The following is a 5,217-nucleotide window of genomic DNA, read 5'->3' as shown; positions in this document are numbered from 1 at the left end:
TCGCGGCGAATACAGCTTGCGCAAGCCTTAGCTGCATTCAACCAGTAGTTGGTGACGAGATATAAGAGCGCACAATACGGTCGATCCTTTATTTGAGAGCACGATTCGTGGCCGATGTAATATAGAGGTAACGCCTGCGGGGATAGTTCAAGCAAGTGCGTTTGACACTGCTCCGAAGTCACTCGCTCTGTTTCTAAGCAACGCGACTAGCTCTGTGCTTTGCTAAGAGAAATAGCAGAGCTAGTTTGTTTCAGTATTATGACGTATATACAGCGCCAAAAAAAAAAAACGGTAACACAATATGAACGAGCGAGGACAGGTGCTCGGAAAACACCTGGTTTACTAAGGCACAAGCAGTACCGGTCAACAACAATGGTAAAAGAATTAATGAAAACAAATGTAAAAAAAGTTCAAAGTCGCATTATTTCTGGGCTTTTTACACGCCGGAACCACGATATGATTGTGAGGCACGCCGTAGTGTGTGGCTCCGGAATAATTTTGACAACCTTGGGTACTTTGTCGCTCACCTAAATTTAAGCACTCGAGCGTTTTTGCGTTTCGCCCTCATCAAAATGCGGCCGTCGCGAACGGAATCGAACCAGTGACCTCGAGCTCAGCAGCACAGCAGAATATAGCTACCGAGCTACCGGGGCGAGCAACAAAGAGGAGCTTTTGTGCTCAATGCGCATGCGGACCTCGCCGCGTCGCCCTAGATAATCTTCGCGCCCTTTCTATCGCTGTCTCAAAGGAAAAAAAAATATAAATAAAAAAATTACACCATCTTCCCGTAGGGGAACCCTGAGTAGTAAGCGAAGCATCCACGGGGTCGACTTAAGTTCCCATTAGTTTTCAGATCGGCATGTCGCCGCTGCCGTTTCGTGGCAGCGGCTCGAGCCCTCTTCTCCGCGGCGCTGTCCATGGCGCTGACACTGGCGTTGACGCTGGCGCTGTCCGTGGCACTCATTGCGGCGTTGTGGGAGGAGAATGAGAGGACGAAGTGAATGATGATGAGTGGGCGAAGCACCTGGGGATCATTCGGGCAAAACGCCGGAAGCGCTCTCCGGAAGTTAACTTCCGGAACCGGAAGTTGACTTCCAGAACCGGAAGTGGAACCGGAAGTGGACGCCGCACGGCGGAGGGAGGGAGTGGCATAGCCCCGAGCATAAGATGCTTCGCATCTAAAACGGATCTCAATTATCATGTCACTGTCGTCTCGATCGGACATAATGTTTTCCCGATCAAATGAAAGGACTGAAGGCTAATCTGTGCCTGGAGAAATTCCGAGTCATAGTTTGAGGGCGAAGCTATAGTTCATATTGTTACGAGGCATTGTGTATGAGCCTGCCATTAAAGGACCCCTGTGCTAGGCGAAGAGGAAGAAGACGGGACAAGCCTCGTGAGATGCTGTCAGCCATTCTCTGGTAGCAGCAGCCTGTATATATATTGTCTCTCCAGTGTACTCGTGAATCCCCGTGACAATTTGGTGGAAGTGCGGGGTACCGGAAGAAGCGCTGTACAACGGAGCTCCGCAGTGGTCGTCGAGTCGGGGTCATCATTATGACAGACAAGACCACGATCACGTCGCCTGCGCCGGCCAGTGCGACACCTGCACCAGCGCCGATCACAACGTCAACTATCGTCGTTACGCATCCTAAAGACCCGGGAACGTTCTGCGGTACGGATGAAGTTGACGTCGAAGATTGGATTGCCAATTATGAACGCATCAGTGAGGTCAATCGTTGGGACCGGACGATGATGCTGGCGAACGTGCTGTTTTACCTCAAAGGAACGGCAAAGGTATGGTTCGATAACCATGAGGCAGAGATTGGAAGTTGGGACACTTTCAAAACAAAACTTAGTGCCTTGTTTGGGAAGCCTATGGGTCGAAAGGCGGCCGCTACGCAAGAGCTATCTATCCGCGCTCAGACGTCCACGGAACCATACATATCCTACATTCAGGACGTCTTGGCTCTTTGCCGTAAAGTGGACATGGACATGACGGAGTCGGACAAGGTTAGTGACGTACTAAAGGGAATCGCGGACGATGCGTTCAACCTATTACTGTGCCGAAATTGTGCGACCGTCGATGCAATTATTGAAGAATGCCGGCGTTTTGAGCAGGCCAAAAGTCGGCGTATTGCGAGGTCATTCGCTCGGCTACCGAACACCAGCCCCGACGTCATCATGCCAAGACGGACAGGCCTCTCGTCTGCAGTCGTCGCCACCATCGCAAATTACACGAATCATTCGTCGGGAAATCGAAGCAATTGCTCCTGCTCTTCCCCAACAACGGCCACGGCGATTTTCACGTGCCGGCCGTTCCCCTGGTCCAGTCCATTGTGCGGGAGGAACTTGGCAACTTGGGTTTCGCTCTCTGCACCGTTGCTCAGTCTCGGACAACTGACTTTCGCCCTAGGTCACCGCCTCGCCCGAGATCACCGCCCCAGAAACAACGGTTTTATCCGCGCTCTCGTAATCCCGCTGAATGGCGGACGGCAGATGATCGGCCGATTTGCTTCCACTGCCGCCATATCGGTCACGTCGCGCGCCATTGCAACAACCGTTGGGTGACGTCGTTAACCCGGGATGACACTGCTAGCCGCACTGACAACTACCGCCGTTTTCAGCCCGCTCAGCCATACCAGCCATACAACACTGACAGCTACCGCCGCTTCCAGCCTTCTGAGCCGTACAACGTCGATGCCACCCCTACGCCGCACAGCCGTTCCCCGTCGCCCCGAGGTCACCAGTCCCCTTCGGCGCTAGCGCGTCGGCCGTCGTCTCCTTCGCCTCTACGACGACGTCCGACATCGCCGCTCAACCTTCAACAGGGAAATTAACGGATGCAGCTCTTAGAGGTGACGCTGCATCTTCGACTTCCATCTCAAATCCTCTCCTCGTATTGCCGACGCGACGAAACTTGATCGACGTTGACGTTGACGGCTTAACTGTTCCCGCACTCGTCGATACTGGGGCACAAATATCCGTGATGAGTTCTCACCTTCATCGCCGCCTCAAGAAAGTACTTACCCCCGCCGCTACCGGTATTATTCGCGTCGCTGATGGAAGAAGTCCCGCAGTAATCGGAATGTGCACAGCTCGCATCACCATCGCCGGTCACCATATATCTGTTTTGTTTACTGTTCTCGAGCATTGCCCCAACGACGTCATTCTCGGACTCGATTTTTGTCGGCCCATGAAGCTCTCATTGACTGTGCAACCGGCGTCCTTGAACTCGAGCTTCCTCAGCTGGCAGATGTTCCGGATTTACCGTCACACCGCTTATGCTCTGTCGATTATGTTCGGTTGTCACCACAAGCCGCCACGTGTGTTGCCATGACGACGGCATCACTAGTTCTAGACGGTGACTACATAGTGTCTCCACTAGTTGAAGTACTGTTGACCAGAAATACTGCTGTGCCGCACACCCGTCGTGACCGTGGTCGACAACCACGTCCAGCTCCCACTTCTAAGCTTCAGCAACTCGACCCAAGCTCTCCCGCAAGGCATCTCAGTGGCCAACGTGTCTGCGCTTGATGAATGTGACGACGCGGCACTAGACGCCGACACTTGTTTGTCCTTTCTCGCAAGCGGTCCGGCAAGTCCACTCCCCGACGAAATTACCACGATGATTGCCCCTGATCTTCCGACTTGTCAAGCCGCGGAACTCCAACACCTCCTAGCGACCTATAGGGCTATCTTCGACTTCGATGACCGCCTTCTCGGTCAAACATCTCTAGTAAGCCATCGAATACATAACGGAGATGCTATTCCTATAAGACGGCGACCCTATCGTGTGTCCCATTCCGAACGCCAGGTCATACAACGAGAAGTCGACAAAATGCTCTCCAAAGACGTCATAGAGGCTTCCTCAAGTCCGTGGGCGTCACCTGTCGTATTGGTCAAAAAGAAGGATGACAGCTGGAGATTTTGCGTCAACTATCGTGACTTAAACAAAATAACGCGCAAAGACGCATATCCGCTGCCACGGATCGATGACGCCCTGGACTGTCTTCACGGTGCGAAGTACTTCTCATCCATAGACCTCTGCTCGGGTTAGTGGCAGATTTCTGTTGATGACTCGGATCGAGAAAAAACTGCCTTTATCACACTGGATGACCTCTATCAGTTCAAAGTTATGCCCTTTGGACTGTGCAACGCCCCTTCAACGTTTGAACGCATGATGGACTCTCTCCATTGTGGCTACAAATGGTCTATCTGCCTCTTTTACCTAGACGACGTCATTGTGTTTTCCCCAACGTTTGAAAGTCACCTTACCCGTTTGGCGACAATTCTAGCTGTCTTTCGTCGAGCAGGACTCCAGCCAAACTCCAAAAAGTGTACTTTTGGCATACAACAAATCAGTGTGCTTGGGCATCTTGTAAGTGCTACAGGTGTCCGACCTGACCCTGCCAAGGTTAGCGCTGTCAAGAACTTCCCTGTGCCCTCGTCTACTACAGCTGCTCGGAGTTTTGTTGGATTATGCTCGTACTTCCGCCGTTTTATACGCAATTTCGCATATAAAAGCACGACCCCTCACTGACCTTCTCAGCGACTGCATTCTCGGCGCTGACCAACTTGCTCACTTCACCGCCTATATTTGACTTTGACCCATCCACGCCTACTGAGGTTCGCACAGATGCTAGTGGGCATGGAATCGGCGCCGTCCTCGCTCAGCACCAGCATGGCCACACACGTGTTATTGCATACGCCAGCCGCCTGCTCTTCCCATCTGAACGGAACTATTCGATCACAGAGCGCGAGTGCCTTGCATTGGTTTGGGCTGTCGCAAAATTTCGCCCGTATTTGTACGGCCGCACATTCACGGTTCTTACCGACCACCACGCTCTTTGTTGGCTGTCTTCGCCCAAGGATCCAACTGGTCGCCTTGGTCGCTGGGCTCTGAGACTTCAGGAATATACCTTTGAGGTAATTTATAAATCGGGCAGGCTACATCACGATGCCGATTGTCTTTCGCGCCATCCGGTGGACCCTGCTAGCGCCGCTGACCACGAGGAAGATTCCTGTGTACTGGCCATCTCTGATTTACGCGACATCGGCAACGAACATCGTCGGGATGCAGCCCTCAAGCTCACCATTCAGCGACTTTCTTCTGCCTGTTCCGACCCCCTGCTCTACGCCAGTATGTCCTACACGATGACGTCCTTTACCATCGCAACATGAAACCTGACGGGCCAGAACTCTTGCTAGTTATTC

This window comes from Dermacentor silvarum, chromosome 4, assembly GCF_013339745.2.
Source record: "Dermacentor silvarum isolate Dsil-2018 chromosome 4, BIME_Dsil_1.4, whole genome shotgun sequence".
NCBI lineage: Eukaryota > Metazoa > Arthropoda > Arachnida > Ixodida > Ixodidae > Dermacentor > Dermacentor silvarum.
Note: the sequence above shows the minus strand (reverse complement) of the source record.